This window comes from Dicentrarchus labrax, unplaced genomic scaffold, assembly GCF_905237075.1.
Source record: "Dicentrarchus labrax unplaced genomic scaffold, dlabrax2021, whole genome shotgun sequence".
Lineage (NCBI taxonomy): Eukaryota > Metazoa > Chordata > Actinopteri > Moronidae > Dicentrarchus > Dicentrarchus labrax.
Window position 1 is genome coordinate 1,635,877 of NW_026136704.1, and position 20,287 is coordinate 1,656,163.

At 42.3% G+C, this 20,287-nt stretch overlaps 1 protein-coding gene across 1 annotated transcript in view; it reads left to right on the forward strand.

Moving 5' to 3' along the window:
* The window catches only part of LOC127362371 (proteinase-activated receptor 1-like), a 58,862-nt gene that overhangs the window by 36,199 nt on the left and 2,376 nt on the right, over positions 1 to 20,287 (forward strand). Inside the window, exon 2 of the mRNA XM_051398034.1 lies at positions 19,013 to 19,137. The gene's annotated coding sequence lies outside the window, so the exon portion shown is untranslated. The remainder of the gene's footprint in view (positions 1 to 19,012; positions 19,138 to 20,287) is intronic.

Here is a 20,287-nt window from a genome sequence, read left to right on the forward strand (position 1 = left end):
AGAGACAGAGACAGAGAGAGAATGAGAGAGAGAGACAGAGACAGAGAGAGAGAGACAGAGAGAGAGAGAGAGAGAGAGAGAGATGGAGAGGGAGACAGAGACAGAGAGAGAGAGAGATTTTGATTTTTTGGATCAACTTTATTTTCCGTTATTTTTCAAACAATCGTCTGAACATAACATATTTAAACATCCTTACTCCTCAGAGTAAATAAATAAATGAATAAATAAATAAATACCTCATTCACATGAGCACATCTCCAAGCTGCAGTGTGTGATTTTCCACACAACACAACACCTGATTAAAACACCAAACCTGCTGGAACGAGTCCAGATCTCCTGCTGCTTTGTAATAGTTAAAATCAATGAGGAGTCTGGACTTCATCATATTGGTACAAACAGTGACAGGTTCAACAATAAAACCATCCTCCACCTTCCTCCTCCGGCTAAAATACACCGCCATCTTAGCCTGCCTTAAAACAAAGTTTAAAAGCTGGCATTTGTTCTTGTGTTGGCGTGTGTATTTAAAACCCAGAATAAAAAACTGCTTGGTAAAAACCTCTCCACATTTGGTAAAAACAGTTTGTAAAAACAGAAACAAGGGTAAAAGACGATGACACTCATAAAAACAGTGAAACACAGTCTCTCTTTGGTCGCAGTAGGGACACTTATCCTCTACTGCCGGGTTTATGGTGGACACAAAGGAGTTCACTGCTATGACCCCATGGAGGACTCTCCAGTGAATGTCTGCGTGTCTTTTGGAGAGTGGAGGGTTTGTAAAAGGACCTCCACTCAGGTCTGGCTGCAGGAGCCAGCTGCAGATATCTCCTCCATGGAGTGTCAGGTCTCTTGTTTAGTTTTGTTCTGTTTATTGCTTTCACCAATATTTTGTAAAACATTTTCCCTGTGGTGCCATCCAGTGGTGCGAGGTGTGTACATTCCATTAAAATCCCAGAGCAGTCTTTAAAATCCGGTGCCAGGGAAATGGCAGGAAAAGGATCATTAGTCACTGTTTGATTAAAAGAGGAGTTTAAAAGCAGGCGGTCGTGTCCTGTGAGTCTCTGTTTCCAGTGTTCCAAGAGCTTTTGTGTAACTCTCTCTGACGTCAGTCCCAGCCGGGCAGCGAGGCCAGAGGGGTCATCCATCCGGGGTCCAGTCAGCGCCACCACCTGTCCCAGAGTAACAACCCCCCGCAGTCTGCAGTCTCGTGGCCAGACCCCGACCTGCCCAGCTGGGAAGGTCCAGACGGGTCCCCCCACAGGACCGGCTCTTGGAGGATCCAGTACAGGGAGTCCACCTGCCCCCTCCTCTCTTTCCTCAGCAGGTTCCACACTCTAAAAACACTTTTATAAAAAGCAGGCAGGGTAGATGTGCTCATGTTTGGTATGTTCATTAAAAACAAATTAAAATCATGACCCAGGCCGTTAAAACCCTGCAGAATGCAGCGGGACAGGGGTCTCCACAGAGTGTCCTTTGGTCCGGTCAGTAGTCTTTGAATAAACTGGAGGCGGAAAGCCGCGCCCCTGCTGGCCAGATGGACCAGGCCTTGCCCCCCCTCCTCTTTTGGTAAAAACAAGACACTCTGTGGGACCCAGTGCAACTTGTCCCAAATAAAATCAACTAAAACCGACTGAATTTTTGACAGGAGAGGAACCGGAGGATCGACACAGGCCAGCCGGTGCCACAAGGAGGATGAGACCAGGTTATTGGCTATTAAAGTTCGGCCTCTGTACGACATTTTTGGGAGTAGCCACCTCCACTTCCCCAGCCGACCTTTTACCTGCTCCAGGACATTGTCCCAGTTTTTATTCTTGTTGGTCTCATCCCCCAGGAAGACTCCAAGGTATCTGAATCCTCCTTTTTTCCACTGTAGGCCACCGGGCAGCCCGAGCCGCCCCCCCCAGCTCCCCTCCCACCATCAGGCCTCCTTTTCCCCCAGTTCACTCTAGCAGATGAAATAAAACCAAAGTCTTTCACAGTGCCAGTTAAAATGTCAATATCTCGTTGTGAATTAACTAAAACAATGAGATCATCTGCGTACACAGACAGTTTAAAAGACACGGGACACTGGGGGAAACACACACCTGTAAGTTTATCTCTAAGTTTGTGGAGCAGAGGCTCGATGGCTACCGAATATAACATCCCAGAGAGAGAGCAGCCCTGCCTTACCCCTCTCTGGATCCCAAATGGTGCGCTCAGCCCCGTTAATTTTCAGAACGCTCGCGATATCACTATAGAGAACCCGGACCATGGCTAGAAACCAGGGTTGAACCCAAAAGCAGCCAGAGTCTGCCACAGGTACTGGTGTTCAACCCGGTCAAAAGCCTTTTCTTGGTCTATTGAAATCAGACCAGTCTCTATGCCCAATGAACTGGAGAGCTCCAAAATGTCTCGAATTAAAGTGACGTTGTCACTGATGAGCCTGCCGGGCACACAGTAGGTCTGGTCAGGGTGGATGATGGACGCCATCACCTCTCTCAGTCTAAGGGCCAGAGCTTTGGACAGGATCTTATAATCCGTGCACAGCAATGAGACCGGCCTCCAGTTTTTCAGTTCCTGCAGGTCTCCCTTTTTTGGCAGCAGGGTTATTGCGGCCCTCCTGCAGCTCAGAGGCAGTCTGCCGGTCTTCAGGCTTTCATTTATTACCTCTAGTAGATCTGGTCCTATTGTGGACCAGAAACACTTGTAAAAGTCGGCAGGAAGGCCGTCCATGCCTGGAGCTCTGCCGCTCTGTAGGCTCATGGTGGCAGTGTGGAGCTCCTGCAGCGTCACCTCTGCTGCCAGCTCGTTGTTGTCAGCCTCGCTGACCTGAGGGAGACCGCTGAGGAAGCTGCTGTGCACATCTGGATTATGTGTCCACTCACTCTTAAACAGGTTTCTGTAAAACTCGGCAGCATACTTCCTGATCTCAGATGAGTCTGAGACTTCGGAGCCGCTACCCGTTCGTAAAGAATGAATGGTCTTCCTTTGTCCATTTTTCCGCTCCAGCCCAAAGAAGAAGCGAGAGGGGGCGTCCATCTGTGTGATGTTCATAAACCTAGACCTAACCAGAGCCCCCCTGTGCTGAGACGCCCAGCAGGTTGGCTATGGCCGACTTTTTGACTTGAGGGAATCTAAAAGCCCTCGATTTGCTGTAGAGTCTGCTAAAGTCTGCAGCTCCACCACCTGCGTCTCCAGATCTTTCATGGACCGGGTTAAGTCTGTAGTGACACCGCGAGTGAACTGCTGGCAGAGCTGTTTTATCTGTGTCTTACCAAAGTCCCACCACTGTTGTATGTTAGTGAAGGCAGGCCTGCTCTCTCTGTGGGATTCCCAAAAAAACTTAAAAGCAGTTTTAAAAGCCTGGTCATTTAAAAGGGCCGTGTTAAAATGTCAATAGGCGCTCTTTAAACGGATGTTTTTGATAAAAACACCACAGGAGACTAAAAAATGATCACTAAAACCCACAGGCTGAATAAAACACCTCTTAAAAATATTCAAATGGTGTTTAAAACAATAAAAGCGGTCCAGTCTGGCCAGAGATAAAACCCCCTCCCTACTGTGGCTCCAGGTGTACTGTCTGTGCTGCCGGTAAAAACCCTCCACACATCACTCAGCTCCTGGTTCTCCATCAGCTGTCTGAGTGTGTGAGATGAAGGAGGGGTGTGGCTCAGGATGGTTCCTGTCTAGGGTTGGATTTTCTGTGCAGTTAAAATCACCCCCTAAAAACATAAAACCATCATCCTCACAGTTCTTAACACAGTCACTTAAAATGTTTAAAAATGCTACCCTGTCCACCGCGTTAGTGGGAGCATAGACATTTAAAAACACAAGTTTCACATTTTCAAAGACAGCTTTAACTTTCAATAAAACACCTGGAATGACTTCATCAACAGTAAAAGAAAAAGGTAAAAAACTCTGAGCAAATAAAATCCCCACTCCTCCACTCAGACTGGACCTGTGGCTTAAAACCACCTCCCATTTAAAAGCCCTTTTCCAGTCACTTTCATTGTCTGTGGTGCTGTGAGTTTCCTGAACAAACATGACATCAATTCTTCTAGTCTCCATCAGTTTAAAAAGAGTGGCTCGTTTAAAATCAGACCTGGCCCCGTTCAGGTTTAAGGTGCTGATATTAAAATCACACATGGATAAAAAATGAACAGCAGTAAGAAGAGCAGTCAGTAAAAGGTAAAAACATCTAAAAATCATCTTCATCATTGATGATTTGAGCTTTTACCTTCAGTACGAGTTTTTCAGTCTGTATATCTCTTGCTCTGTTAAAACTTCCTCCCCAAAGCTCTTCCTGGTGAGCGGCCTGGCTGACCTAATAAATAATTGCAGGTCGGGAAAGAAATCTCCTACATTAAGCAGCCTGGAGCCTTTAGTCTGCTCCAGGAAAGTTTTAATTTTCTCCGGAGAGTAGCCACGCTGAGAGTCCTCCTGAGTCAGGGGAAATCACTCTCTGACTCTGTGGACATCTGGACACTCGTTTTCTTTGTTTTACTGTTCTTTTTTCAGACTCAGTGTTTTTCTTTTCTGGGACATTTTGAGGAGATCGTCATCTGACATATCCTCCTCCATCATTTCTTCAATCATGTCACTCTGCTCACTTGTCATGCCTTCACTTTTTGCCTCAGAAGACACCACAGGACCCAGAGCCCCCCTCAAACACAGGACCCAGAGCCCCCCTCAAACACAGGACCCAGAGCCCCCTCAAACACAGGACCCAGAGCCCCCCTCAAACACAGGAACCAGAGCCCCCCCTCAACCACGGGGACCAGAGCCCCCTCAACCACGGGGACCGGCACCGCGGGAGGATCACCCGCGGCGGACAGCCCCACCGGAGCAGGAAAACCCGGCCCCACAGCAGCAACTGGAGTGCCCCACACGGTTACCGGGGCAGGGGCGGAATCCGCGGGTGGATCACCCCCGGAGCCACCGCAACAACGGGTGGATCTCCCCCTGAGCCGCAGCAGCAACAACGGGTGGATCCCCCCGGAGCCACCGCAGCAGCAACGGGTGGATCCCCCCGGACCACCGCAGCAGCAACGGGTGGATCCCCCCCGGAGCAGCCCGCCGCGCTCCGCAACCCCCCGGGCAGGAGCGGATCAGGTGCCCCTCTGCCCCACAACCAAAACATTTCATAGTCTCTGAGGAAACGAAAACCACATAATTAAAACCATCAACTTTAAATGAGAAAGACAGGCTCAGATCAGTTGTTCTCTCTTTCAGGATCATATACACCTGTCTTCTGTGACACACAACATGCTTTAATTTAGGAGATTTACACCCCAGAGAAACCATCCTAATTGGTGACACAAGTTGCCCGTATCTAGACAGCTCCTTCCCCAGCAATTCATTTTTTATGAACGGGGGAGCGTTAGAAATCATGATCTTTGTGGCTGGGTTAACGAGAGGGGAGACGGGAGTGAAGGTGTCTCTGATAACCACTCCCCTCTCCACCACCTCGCCAACCTTAGCCGTACTGTCTAAAAACAATACAATGGCCCCGTTCATGCGTGAGGCAGACCTCACACAGTCATACCCGACCACCTCTCCCACAGCCAGCCCGGCTTCCTCCACCGAGCACTGCACCGCGGGGAACAGCTTGATCGCATGTCTGCGAGTCAGCTTCTCAAACTCTGCGGGTACAGCCTCCGCCACCGGCATTGTGCCACACAGAGCACGCTGCCCTCACAAACAATTACACACACACACACACACACAAACAAACAAACAGCCCTTTCAACAGAAAATAATGAAGTAATAACTCATAAACACACTCACACCGAAAAAAAAGAGAATAGTTTTCTCAAAACTTACGAAAAGTTGAAACAAAACCAGAAACGCTCTCAGCTACTCACTCACACACCATCTCAGAGAGAGAGAGAGAGAGAGAGAGAGAGATTATTCCTAAATCTTTATGGTTTGTTTAACACAGAGAACATCTGAACAGATCTTTAGGACTTCTTTCTCTTTGACCTCTCATACACATTTCATTTAGTTAGAACTAATGTTTGTTTATCCAAAACTGTCTGTTTCCTGTTTTGTTCAATCTTTTGTAAAAATGACAAACCAAACTACATATTATTTGTTATCTTGATTGAATATCAGTTTGATTTTGGTGTTTTAATGGTAGGTGTGCTAGTTGTTAGGATGTGATTCAGAGCAGGTATTGTGTGCTCAGCAATATGGATAAAGTCTTATATCACAGTATATGTAATTCTATATTTCAATTAAAAATCTGTTTCTAGACCAAAATGTGAATGTCTGCCTTTGACTGACTCACTGAATTAAAAGCTGATGAATGAAAATCTCTGTTGTCTACATGAACACTATATAGACACTTTATAAAGCAAAGTGCATTTCTGGAAGATAACTTGCTGGAAGCTTAAAGTGATGACTTGATGATGATAAATGGTATTAATTAGAATTTATTGACTCATACATGATTAATAATAAATATAAATAATAAAAACTGATGGGTCCACTGATCTCTTCCAATCTAACAGCTTATATTTTATGGTGGATCTCTGACTGTTCAGCCTTTACTGTGATAGAACAGAATCAACTGTGAACACTTTAGTGAAAATGTTTCTGTGAACCTGATGGATAAAACCCATTCAACCTGTAACCTGGGTTTTTCTATTTGAAAAGGTTAAATCCTGTTCAATGGGACAAGTCTGCCACCTGCTGCTGTGATTGTGCATCAGTATTGGGTTTTAATATCAAAGGATTATTATGTATATTATTGATAATGCAGATCTGCTGTTATCACAAGCCTGACCAGCTCCGGGAGGTTGATGCACTGTGGCTGGGTACTTCCTGTCTGTGCTAGGGGCAGTTGACACACGTGAGAGGGGATCACATTCACATATGTTAATGTTGGGGTGTGGAAGTAACTGTTGAAATGACCAACATTGGGAAATGTTGTTGCAGTTTACCGTATAATTCATTGACTGTACAGTGGCTTTGTAGAACTCTTTATATGGTTGAAAACAGCTTCCTGCTGCAACCAGAAATTACACTCATGAGACTGTCCCATTGACTGTATATATATGGACAGAGCTTCTGGGTCTGAAAAGTGAAGCCAATGCTGAAGTGTCTTAAACCTGCATTCTATGTATTGTCCAGCAGGGGGAGCTCCACTGGTTGCAATATAAACTGATCCCATTCACTCTAATGGAGAATGAGCTCAGTAAACAGTTTCCTGATGAGTTTCTGGTCTCGGTCTCTAGTTTCAGTCTTCTTCCATACAGCATGATGTTCATTTAGTAACTGATGGTCCCATTGAGAGTAAAACAGACCATAAAGCAGGGTATGCTTTAGGGCGGGGCTACCTTGTGATTGACAGCTTATTGTCAGTGAGTCCGTCCAGCTCAACTCACCAAACTCAGATCAAACTGTCAAACAGTGCTGATCAGATATGGATCCAGATTCTGTTGTTGACTATTTCTCTCCTCAAATCTGTTCACAAACACATTTTACTGTTTATCTGGAATACCAGATCCTGTGTGAGCAGGAGAGACGCCATCGTTTTATAATACGAAACAGAACTATCTGCAGAACTTCGTAGACTTTTAATTTTGTAACATCCAAAATATCAGGAAAATCTTCATTTCAGCAACAAAATTAAAATATCCTTCATCTTCTAAATTAATTTTACTTATCGACCTAGTCAAAATTTCTCAAACTACGAAGTTAACTTTTGTCATCAGTATCAATCAGCTGGATATTCTGGTAATGAGTCCCTATGCTGCTGTGGGCGTCCACTGATTTGAAAGGTTTAAAGAAGCAGAAGCAGAGTTCAGCTCAGTTAGGAGGGAGGCAGAATATGATTCATACAATGTCATTAAACTGTGTAGTTTGTAATACACACTTCATATTAACTTTGAATATAAGTTCAATATAATGAAATAACTTTCCATGTAAGTTCACAAAATATTGTTAATATTTTTCTGATATGTTATCTTTACTATCATATTAATGTATTTTATTTTAACCTCTGAAAAACATGTTAATACAGTTATTTTGTCCTGTAAATGATGTTATTAATGTTTGATGAACAAAAAGAGGATTATAATAAACTCTACACAGGTTTCATATTTCACACTTGGTGCCTACTTTGACACTGGTCTTATAAAATATTTCTTTTTATATAATTTTTTACGTCATTGTATATTTTTATTATCAGTGTCAATCTTTTGCTCATTGTGATTATCTGTATGAACAGAAGCTTACATGAACCTATGTACATATTTCTGTGCAGCCTGTTTGTAAATGAACTGTATGGTAGTACAGGGTTGTTTCCAATGCTTCTGGTTCAGATTCTCTCTGACATTCACACTGTTTCTGCTCCCTTTTGTTTCCTGCAGATTTTCTGTGTGTATATGTATGCAAGTGTAGAATTTGCCAACTTAGCCGTCATGTCTTATGACAGATATATTGCTATCTGTTATCCACTACAATATAACACGTATGACAGTCAACAACATTTATGGACTTATTAGCACTTGTCTTGTAGTTTTTGGTCCTGTTAGTTTAATTCTTTACACTTATATTAGGGTTCTTAAAATCTGTTTTTCTGGTTCCAAACAGACGAGACAGAAAGCTGTCAGTACCTGCACACCTCACCTTGCTTCTCTCCTCAACTTTTCTTTTGGGTCTTGTTTTGAAATATTACAGAATAGATTTAATATGAGCAATGTACCTAATATATTGCAAATTCTTTTATCATTGTACTGGCTCACATGCCAGCCGCTCTTCAACCCTGTACTCTATGGACTGAAAATGATTAAAATATGTAGAGTTTGTAAAGGTTTGTTTGGTTGGAAAGTATAGAGCATCCAAAAGATCTGTCCAGTTTGACTTACAATAAAAAACAATAAATAGATGTTTCTGACTGCACTGAACTATGGTCAACTGTGCCAGTGTATATTTCATTATGGTGGCATATTGCTGCCTCTGCAACCCAGTCTTCTAGAAATAAGCTTTGTTTATCACTAAATTGTTTTCATATCATTTCGTTGTGGTGACAATATAACACACCTCTGTATTATTTTCAGAAATTATTTTAAACACTACATTTATGTAATAAGGTGGATGGCAGATGTACAAAGTGCAAGACTGTCACGCCACATTCAACAGTTCGAAGATCATGATTTGTGTGAAATCTAATGTCACTGCTGACTTATGAATAATGTTGAAGTCACTGTAGTCTCTGCAAGTGGATAGTGCTGCAAGATTTCCTATTTTGGTGGAAAATAATTGAAATATGTTGTCAGTGAACATTTTACTGACAGGTTATCAACATTTTTGCAAGTTGCAAGACACATTAAGTAAGAACATTTCCGTATTATGTTAATAGAAAATGTAATTCGCCCTGTATTACATTAAACATGTATTTGCTGGGGGGGGCTACAGCTCCCAAATCTGAAATTGTATTATTGGTCTGCCCAGTTACGTTCTGCAATGTTTTATTTCTCACTGGAGGCCCCTCCAACCTGGGTGAATATTGAGCGGGTATCAGTACCAAACCTCCCATTAAGGCTGTATATGTATTCTGCAGATCCAAAGAAGCTAAAAAGATTAACAGAGAACCCTTTCCTCAGAAACACTGTTGATGTCTGGTACAAAGCACATCAGCATATTGGAGACACTCCTTCCATCTCTCGTTTCTCCCCCATATGGGGCAATACATATTTCAAAGCAGGAAGGGCAGACGGTGGATTCAAAGTTCGGCCAGATAATGGTGTGCAAAAAATAGAGGACCTTTATATGGATGGTAATCTTCTTACATTCGATCAGATGTGCCAAGCATACTATATTCCTAGAAAACATTTTTTTAAGTACCTGCAATTGAAACATTTTATTTTATCTAAACATAAGAATGTAGTAACTGAACCACCGCTATCACATCTTGAAGACCTTACGCTTCAGCATCTAGAGGGGAGGAAACAGATCTCTTTATTCTATACAGCTTTGATGTCATGTGATAAAGAGTCCACCATCGACAGGCTAGAGGCATGGAGACTGGATATTCAGGAAGACATACAAAAGGCTGATTGGGAAAGGCATGTTTTAAAGCCCAAAAACAATCTATCAATACTAGAATGAAATTATTACAATAGAAATGGTCGATGAGAACATACATTACCCCGGTTAAGTTAAACCGATGTTCCCCTGATGTGCCAGACACGTGCATTAAGTGCTTGGAAGGAAAGGGTACTCTGTACCACTGCGTATGGGATTGCCCAAAAATAAAAAAATATTGGAAAGAAGTTGTTCTGACTTTATCTGAGATTGTTGGAGTGAAGGTACCTCACCAGGCGGGAATATGTATACTTGGTATATATCCCAAAAACTTTATTGTCAATCCTAAAGAGTTAACTTTAATTGACTTCGGACTCCTGCAGGCTAGGAGGGTGATTGCTCTGTCTTGGAAAAAAATGGATGTGCCCTCGATACATGTGTGGATAAAGGAGATGGCATATTGTATTGTGTTGGAAAGACTGACTTATATAACAAGGGGAAGGACTGCAGAGTTTGAGACTGTGTGGAAACCTTTAATAGAGTTTCTTAAACGTTAAAGTGCACAATCAACTTGAAACTGCTGTGTTGACATATGTTGTTGAGTGATTGTGTTTTACTTAGTTTAGTTAATTTGTTAAATGTGTGAAATATGTGAAATGTCTTGTTAAATTGTCACTGTTTATTTTATGGATGTTATTGTTTTGATTGTTGTCTATCTGTATAAGTGAAATATATATATATATATAAAAGTTCAATAAAAATATATATTTTTATTTTCTGTTAGAAATTAGTTGTGTATAAATGTAAAATCTAGGAGACAGGGCTGACCATTGGGAGAAAAAGGTGACAAGCGACCATCCAAGGAGAGTGTCTTGCCCAGAGACACTTCAGCACCATTGCTACCAAACTGACCCACTGAACTGTGTCTTATCAAACACAACTGCTTTACAATCCAGTTGAATGTTGAAGGAATAGAATGGTATTGGATTATCTACAGTAAGGTTAAATGGTCATAGCGTCCAGGTACATTAAGATACAATAAAACAGAAGACAACAGGTACATGTACACAGCTAAAGATGACTGAATGAAATGTAGGGTTATTTACTGAAAGTTATTTTATTATTCATCATTTAATGAATAATTAAGGTATTTTTAAGTTTTTTAAGTTTTAAGTTAATCTGTTATTTTGTTGAATGTGTCAATATTGTATTTCATAATTAAAAGATTAAGTCATTGTGTTTAAATCCCTGCATTTCGTCACATTCATTATGGTTTCTTGTCCCTCTTCGTAGACCGTATTAAATGAGTTGGGCAGTGGGTGGAGTTAAACGTTTAGTGGGTCGGTGCACCGTGCAACACTAGTATGTGATGAATGCCATTCTGCTGCATGAACTCATTGAACAGCTCGCTGGTGAATGTCGGGCCATTATCAGTGACCGGTTTGTCAGGCAACCTGCAAACACTTGCCTGAGTTTGTCGATGGTTGTCGGAGCTGTGATGTTGCTCATGATGTGGGCCTCTATCCATTTAGAGTGTGCATCCACCATTACAAGAAACATTTGCCCCATAACAGGACCAGTCCACATGCAGCCTAGACCAGGGGCGGTCTGGCCACTCCCATGGGTGCAAGGGAGCAGGTTGAGGCATGTTCTGATTGGTTTGACACTGTGTGCATGATTTCACCTTGTTCTCCAGATCTTGATCCAGTCTCGGCCACCAGACATAGGATCTTGCAAGGCTTTTCATCCGAGATACACCTGGATGAGTCTCGTGTAATTCTTCCATGATCTGTGCACGGCCTGAGGGAGGCACGATGACCCTCGCAACCCAGAAGATGCAGCCATCCTGCAGACTCAGTTCTGTTTTGCGTTTAGCATAAGGCCACAACTCCTCTCCTTCCACCACACTTGGCCAGCCCTGTAAAAGGAAAGTTTTGACTTGAGACAGGACTGGGTCCCTGTCTGTCCACTGCTTTATGCAGGATGCTTTTGCTGGTGTCTCTGCCAGCCTCTCCAATGAGAAAACAGTCTCTGGAGGTACATATGTAACGGCAGGTGTTTCAGGTAATGGTAGCTGACTCAGCGTATCAGCGTTTGCATTATCTTTACCCGCTCTGTACACAGTGTACTGGTAGGCTGACAGTGTGAGCGCCCAGAGCTGTATCCTGGCTGAGGCTAGCGGCGGGACGCACTTGGTCTCACTGAACAGGCTCATCAGTGGTCCGTATACATTTTAAATGCGTGGCCATAGAGATACTGATGAAAGCGCTTGACAGCAAAAACAATGGCTAGGCCCTCTTTGTCCAGCTGCGAATATCCCCTCTCCGCTGCTGTCAGTGTACGTGACACAGAGCCGACCGGCTTCTCTAACCCATCTTCCATACCATGTGAAAGGACTGCCCCAACACCATATGGTGAAGCATCGCATGAAAGGGTTATCCCCTTATCTGGGTCATAGTGAACTAGCGTCACTGAATGGAGGAGCTCTTTCACTTCCTTAAAAGCTCCCTCCTGCTCCTCACACCACTGCCACTTAGTGTCGTTGTGAAGCAGCTTGTACAGTGGGGCCAAAACCTTTGAGAGGTCGGGCAGGAATTTGCCATAATAATTCACCATGCCCAAAAATGATCTAAGTTCAGTGACACACTTGGGGCTCAGGGCCTCCTAAATAGCTCTCACTTTATCTTCCACTGGACAGAGCCCCTCTGCTGTGATCTTGTGTCCCAGGTAGGTCACACTTGGTGCTAGGAACACACATTTGCTGCGCTTTAATTGCTACTGTACTTGTGCGTATTGATTGTAACATACTCCTTTGAATCCTCATCAAGTAGCAGCTGTTGGTACGACTGGCTCATGTCAAGCTTCGTGAATAGCTTACGTCCTGCCAGGGTCGCAAACAGGTCATCTATGTGTAACCGGTGAGTTTCTGCCGTTGTCTGCGTTGTGTTTTGATGAAGAGGCCCAGACCAGGATATCTTTGGAGGCGATCTCCATTTATTCTGACAAAAGGTGTAAATAACAACAAAATCCTCCGGTCAATTGTTATCAACGTGAGCTCCGACACAAATTAAATGACACAGAAATATGTTAGTGTACGACACAATAAGTTTAAGCTAGCAGGTAAACTTATAAGTGTAGTTTAACAGAGGCTAAAACACGGAAATTTCTGTGACCACAGTGTCGCTCACCTCTCCCAAGGAGTACAACAGCAAAAGGGGAGAGGCAAAAGCGTGAGACACATTTATGGGGGGACCCACGAAAGTGACCGTCGGGGGACAGAAACTGAGTCTCACATATTGACTCAGGAGGACATGTCAGGTTCTAACTATCAAAACAGATTTTGTGTAATTATAATACTACATATTATTGCATTACATATATTTGACTGTTACACATATTACTGCTGTATAATTGACTCTGTTACATATGTGTGGCAACAGATACTCCTCCAGCTTCGAGACCTGATTCACCGTGAGCTTATAGTCCCCGCATATCTGTGCAGTTTTGTCCTCTTTCAAAACTGAAACAATGGGCGCCGCCCCCCTTGAAAACTGGACGGGCTCGATGATACCCAGCTTCGGCAACCGCTCCAGCTCTTCCTCAACTTTGCCTTTCATGGCATAGGGCACTGACCTGGACTTGAAAAACTGAGGCGTGGCCTCAGGGTCGACATGGAGCTTTACTGTCACGTCTTTCAGTGTGCCCAGTCCATCCCTGAACACCTCACTGTACTGCTTCAGAATGCTCCCCGATCGTGCGCACATATTTTATGTCATTCCAGTTGAGTCAAATTTTGCGAAGCTAATCATGGCCCAAAAGACTGGGCCCGCTGCCTTTAGCTACCACCAGCATGGCTTTCGCATTTTGTCCACAAATGTCCACAAAGCTCAAGTGAGGAATGGGCTGCCCTGTGTAGGTCCTGAATCTGAGCTTTGATTGTCTGAGGGGAGGCCGGTTAGACCCCCATGTTCTCCTGTACGTCTCCTCACTGATGACGGATGCAGTAGCTCCTGAATCAATCTCGAACGTAATGTCCTGCCCTCTGACATTGACTGTGGCATAAGGTTCAGGTGGTTCCTCATCCGTTTCCACCCCAAACATGTAGGAACACACACCCTCTTCGTCTTGGTGGTGAGTGGTTGCCTGAGCCTTTGAACTTCTGCACTTTTTAGCTAAGTGCCCCTTTTTACTACAAGCATGGCAGACAGCATCTTCAAATTTGCAATCACTTGCAAAGTGTGCCCCCCCACACTGAAAACACTCCACCGTTTGGCATGCTTAACAGTCTCTCTCTTGACTTGGTGCACTGCTGCTGTCAGTGCTCCTCCATTTCCTTTCTGAATGTCTTTGGCATTATTAGCAGCCATCTCCATACCTTGGGAAATCTCCAGGGCTTTCTTGAAAGTCAGTGGTGGGGTTTCCCCCAGCAAGCGGCGCTGTATAGCATCATTATTAATGCCGCACACCAGTCTGTCACGGAGCATATCATCTAACACTGTCCCGAAATCACAATGCTCTGACAGCTGCCGTAACTCAGCTACAAAGTTGGCTACAGATTGACCTTGCTTCCTGAAATGGCTGTGAAACTTGAATCGTTGGACTATCACAGAAGGTTTTGGATTATGGTGGTTCGCCACGAGCCTGACCAGTTCATCATATGGGATATCCCCCGGTTTCCGCAGTGTGGCCAAGTTTCTTATCAGCTTATGAGTCTTTGCTCCACACGCACTCAGGAGAATAGAGCGCTTTTTAGCCTCCTCAGTAATCTCATTAACAGAGAAAAAGTGTCCCAACCTTTCTTCATTCTCCGTCCAGTCCTTGTTTCCTTCCACAAATTCACCGATAGTCCCGTATGTGGCCATCCTAGCATGAGGCTCCCCGTCCCCACGCAGCTCCTCCACAGCCACAAGTGCTTCTCTCTCCTCCTCGAGCTGCTCCACAAGCTGCTCCTCTGCAGCCGCCGACACTCTGCCTGCCGTCCTTGCACTGCACCTCTGCAACGGATTGTGTCTCCCCTCCAGGCACTGTCCTGTCCGCGGGCCACTCGTAACAGCTGCCTAGCCAGCTAACTAGCACACTTTAGCCTAGCTCAGCTAAAAAAAAAAAAAATTCACCTCGTCGCCAAAAATATGTGGTAACTTCAGCTGGAAAAGAACTACTCGACAATTCATTTCAATTCAATTCAGTTTTATTTGTATAGCACCAATTCATAACAGAAGTTATCTCAGGACACTTTTCAAATAGAGCAGGTCTAGACCGAACTCTTTATAACATTATCTACAGAGACCCAACAGTACCACCATGAGCAAGACCTTGGAGACAAGGGCAAGGAAAAACTGCCTGTTAAAAGGCAGAAACCTAGAACAGATCCTCCCCACAATGTCTTGGCTGTAGTTGCACTTTATATAAGGATGGCAAAATGAACATTACATCTAGAGCTCATCTGTAACATCTCTGTCAGCTGGAGGTCAAGCATACAACAACGCCAGGGGCGGGAGTGTCCTTCAAAATAAATGCAACATATGCAACATCGACCCCTCGTGGGTACATGGCTCTTGTGCTCTTATTCTGAAAAAGATTAACTTAATAATATTCACATTACAACAGTCTCCATAACATTTTTGTGACATGACAAACTGACCTCAACTCTCCTGCCTACAATATATTTGTGTATGATTGTCAGTGCCAAGGGAAAGAGAGAAAGATGGAGATGGAGAAGGAGAAAGGGAAAGGGAGAGCATGCAGGAAGAACCAGGTGAGAAAACAACAACAATAAATTGACATATAGTGAATAGTGGCAAGCAAAACAGTAACTACTCATACTCCTATACTAACTTATTGGCATTAAGTAGCCTATATTGCATTTACTTTTTGTAACCAGGGGTGCCTTATAGGGGGGAAAAGTTAGGACAATTCCAAGGGCCCATGACTGACAGGGGCCCCAATTAATAGGTAAAAACAAATTTAAAATTATTAAACCATCATCATTCAGTATATATATTTCAAATATAATAATAAAATTAATAATCTTTTTGTTTTTACTTGTTTTTGGCAGTAAAAGTTAAATATCCACATTGACCAAAAAGTAAACATCCATATTGACCGACCACCCCCCTGTATCTGCATGAAATGGTTTGGTCCTGCCTTAGCGCATTTATCAGTGACTGTGTTTATTGCAGTCAGTAGATGAGCCAGAACTACAGTGATCACAATGTTAACTAGTAAATCAACATCTGGTTTTCAAAAAAGGAAAGAGAGAAAAGAGAGAGAGGAAAGACAAAGGAAAGGATATCACTCTGTAACCCAGTGTTTCACCAAGAAAGGAGCCTATAGTCTGTGAGTGGTATTAACCTGTTGGCTTAATGTCCATAGGGAAATAAGATAGCCAGCTACAGACTAGTGTTAGTCTACATTTAATCACCATTAATCAGTTCAGGGAAACGTTTAGCAAGATATTCATATTAAATCATTGTCCCTGTCCCTTTTAGCAGACTTAACAACAGATGAGTCAGCAGCACCCAGTCTCCCCATCACTGTACCCCTCCCTGTCCCAGTGAAGAAGGTGAGCAACGTTGTGTTCAATGACAGGCCAGTTAGCATCATTGTTTTGAGAGGATGATGTTAATTTATTTTGATTGAAAAGTTAATATATATTTTAGTTTATTCGTTTTTCTTTTTTTAAATCTTTCATTAACAATTATAATAATAATTAATAATAATAATGAATTTCATTAAGGGAAGTTGAAATTTTACAATAAAAATTAAAAAAATACATTGAGACTGTAAAAGTTGGCCTTTAGCACCTTTTTTATGGTTGCTTTTAATCTTTCATCAAATAGTGAACTGCATACTGTCTGCAGACTGCATGCATGTACAAATCACCAGCAGTAAATATTGTGCTAGTACTCGTATTGAACTACAAGAAGCAGTTGCAAGCCTTTAATTAGAGTTATGTAAAGCTTTTGATGGGACAGTTAGGTCCTAGAGATGTGGTGACAACAGCTGCGCAGAGGGGGCCCAATTTGATTTTTTTGTCATGGGGCCCAGAATTCCTGGCGGCGCCCCTGTTTGTAACATATTATTTTACACCACATTTTTTCATATTAAAGGAGGAGGAGAAGAACAGGGAGAGTCCATAAGGGATGAGAGGGAATCGACTAGTGAAAGGAATGAAGAGACAGAGCGAGTGCAACATAGAGACCACCAAGCCAAAGCAGCAGGGACAGAAGAGAGCTGTTCAGACTTAGGGGATAAGGACACTGGTCCTAAACAGTTAAAGCTGTCTCAATACCCTCATACTCAGTTTGACACACAATGAAGAGCCTTTCAATGTTCAATGACAATGAAGTTGAATCTAATCTAATCTAATCTAATCTAATGACTGTTGATACAAAAGGAGGCACATGGAGTTAACGGTCAGGAAAACCAGCTGAGTGAGGAAGGTTTTGTGTTTGTTACAGTTACTGTCTGTGTGAACTGTCACAATAGAGCTGGTGGTTTGTTTTTGTGTGAAAAAAGGGTGGGGGGTGGCATTGGGGCTCATTGCTAAAGCTCTGACCCTAGAATCGCCCCTGGTGTCCAGTATACTGCAGTCCAACCAGTTACCAGTTTAGTTCCTCCTTTGTTTCCCTTAAATTCAAATTCAAACAAATCTGACTGTGTACAGCAGCCTATAAATAACATGCAAAAGACAGATGGGTTTTGAATAACAAAAATGAGGTGAACAAAGAAGAATGTAAAAGAGAATCAGCATGAAATGGGTGCATAAGAAGGTCGTAGTGCTGTTTTAGAGCCGTTATGATGACAGCTGAGATATGCTAAAGAGTTGTGTGTGACAATGTGATTACTGATGGAAAGTCTCCCAGCAGGATAGAGTTATGTAACCCAAGACAGGTTACAGTCAGTTAATGTTAAAAATAAAGACTTTATTCTGCCCTACAAAGACAAACTGCAGTAACTACACTAACAATGAAAATGACTTCAAAGGTTTTTGACCATCCAGCCAAATGTGTTTTAGGTAGAACGGTGGTTATGTTCTTATTAAATATGTGTTCTCTAAGTGCAACAGAGTGCAGTAACTACAGCCTGAGTGACTAAATCTAATTTATTACATTAATACGTATTTCTTATTGTTTCATGTGTAAACAGTAGAAATGGATGAGTAAGAATTTTGTGAGATTAACAATAATATATGAACTATTATCACAATCTGCTCCAATGAGCTCAGCTAATAATCCACAGATGGAGTCGGATTTCGAGGTGGAGAACATGAAGATTCCCTTTGTTTTAATTCCCACATTATCCTGAAATTGTCCAGAATTCAGATTTACAGACACTGAAGCCGCAGTAACTGCAGCCGAAGCTCAGAGACAGCGAGGGAGAGCAGTGACTGCAGTTTGATTATTAGATGGTTTCATTAGTTGGTAGTTATGTATGTACATCACTCAGTCTACACTTCTTTACTCTTACACCAATAAGTATCCTGTTGCTCATAATTATAATATAATATATTCTGATTAGTGTATTGTCAGAAGCTTGTCTGTGTGTATGTTCTGGTCTTTGTCCAGTTGATTTTATAATATGATGTAAATTGTTCTGATGCATTGTCACAATGTAAAGCTGTTTAGCTGCTACAATGCTGTAGCTAATGGGGATCCTAATAAACTAAACTCCATCCATTATTGTCTTATATCAAAGAAGCAAACATTATTTCTGAATCAACTGTGCTCTTCCCCACTAAGGTACTTTTGAAAAGATATGCCAATCTCAGGACTTTTTGTGTAGTTTAAACTTAAACTTGGCAATTAATCAGATATGAATAAAAACACAATAAAAGGGTTGAAAGTATCTGATGCAATATAAAAATAAAAAAGGTAAAACAAACTGTTAAACTGATTCATATCCAGTTTATAAGCTCTGAATATTTTAAATGTTTATTTCCTGTTGATTAGATCTGTTGTTCTGATGTCATTTCTGTATTTGTGTCTGTCTATCTCTTCCTTAGAAGAACAGGTGTAGATTATTATCTGCTGCATGTTATCATAAATACTGTAGACTATTTGGATGCAGAGGAAAACACATCAGACGGTGAAGGGAACTCATTCAGGTTGGGTCTCGAGACTTTCAAAGGTAAGTTTAGTCTCATTACTTTTTCTTATATGTAGCAATAATGAAATGATTAAAAAGGATCAAATAACTGCAAACAGGGACCAGCAGCTAGAACATCTTGACAATGTTGTTTACATATTATTATTATTATTATTGTTATTATTATTATTATTATTATTATTATTATTATTATTATTATTATTATTATTCTGTTGTTACCACAGTAAAAATGTCCCAATTAAGATGTTTTGCCCCTGGTCACCATTTAATATCGGCTGAGTCCTGATCAACATTTATATTTTCATTAATAATAAAGGTTAATAAATTGCCTGCAACCAAGCTTTAAAAGTGTCCTACAGAGTTTGTTGCTTCAGTGCAGCCTTTACCTGAGTTACCTGAATGAACTGTTTTCTGCTGAGTGTTTATTTTCCTCGTCTGAACATCTTTTCCTCAGATCACATGAATAATTTACTCTTACTTGCTTTTTGTTTGTGGGGCTTTTGTTGCACTTGCAGTTGTGTGGTGAGTGTGCGGCTCTCCATCGCTCTCTGTCTCATCCTCTGACCAGGAGTTCAGCCCCACCTGCAGTGTTTCACTGTGGGCGGGGCTGAGCTCCTGTAAAAGCTGCACTCGTCACTGTCTTCTACATGTTCATCTTCTTCCTGTTTAACACAGAGTAGAATATTTGTAGGTGTATATGCTGCACCATCCAGTACCATCAAGTTTTCAAACAGTGGCATCGACTTGATACGAAGTATCTGTTGTTGTGGCATCCCTAGTTCTGACCCAACATTAATCCACTGAGAGGTATTATAGTGACGTTATTGATGAAACGTCTCCCAGCAGAACAGAGTTATGTAACCACAGACATATTATAGTCAGTTAATGATATTGTAGTTGACAGGAGACAGTACAGACAGGACATGAGGACACAGAGATGTAGATGACATGCAGCAAAGGTCCCTGAAACATTTTTATTATAAAATGTTGGTTTATTCCAAAATGTCATCAGAATAAAAGTCTAAGCTAAAATCAGAGCAGAGGGTTGTTCAACCAGTGGTCGGGCGTCGAGTACAGAAGACAGATAAAATGTCTTCAACCAATGGACAAGAACATTAAACATTACATTTAATTGTGCGTATACTACAGGTAAACTGTCTTTGTGTGAACT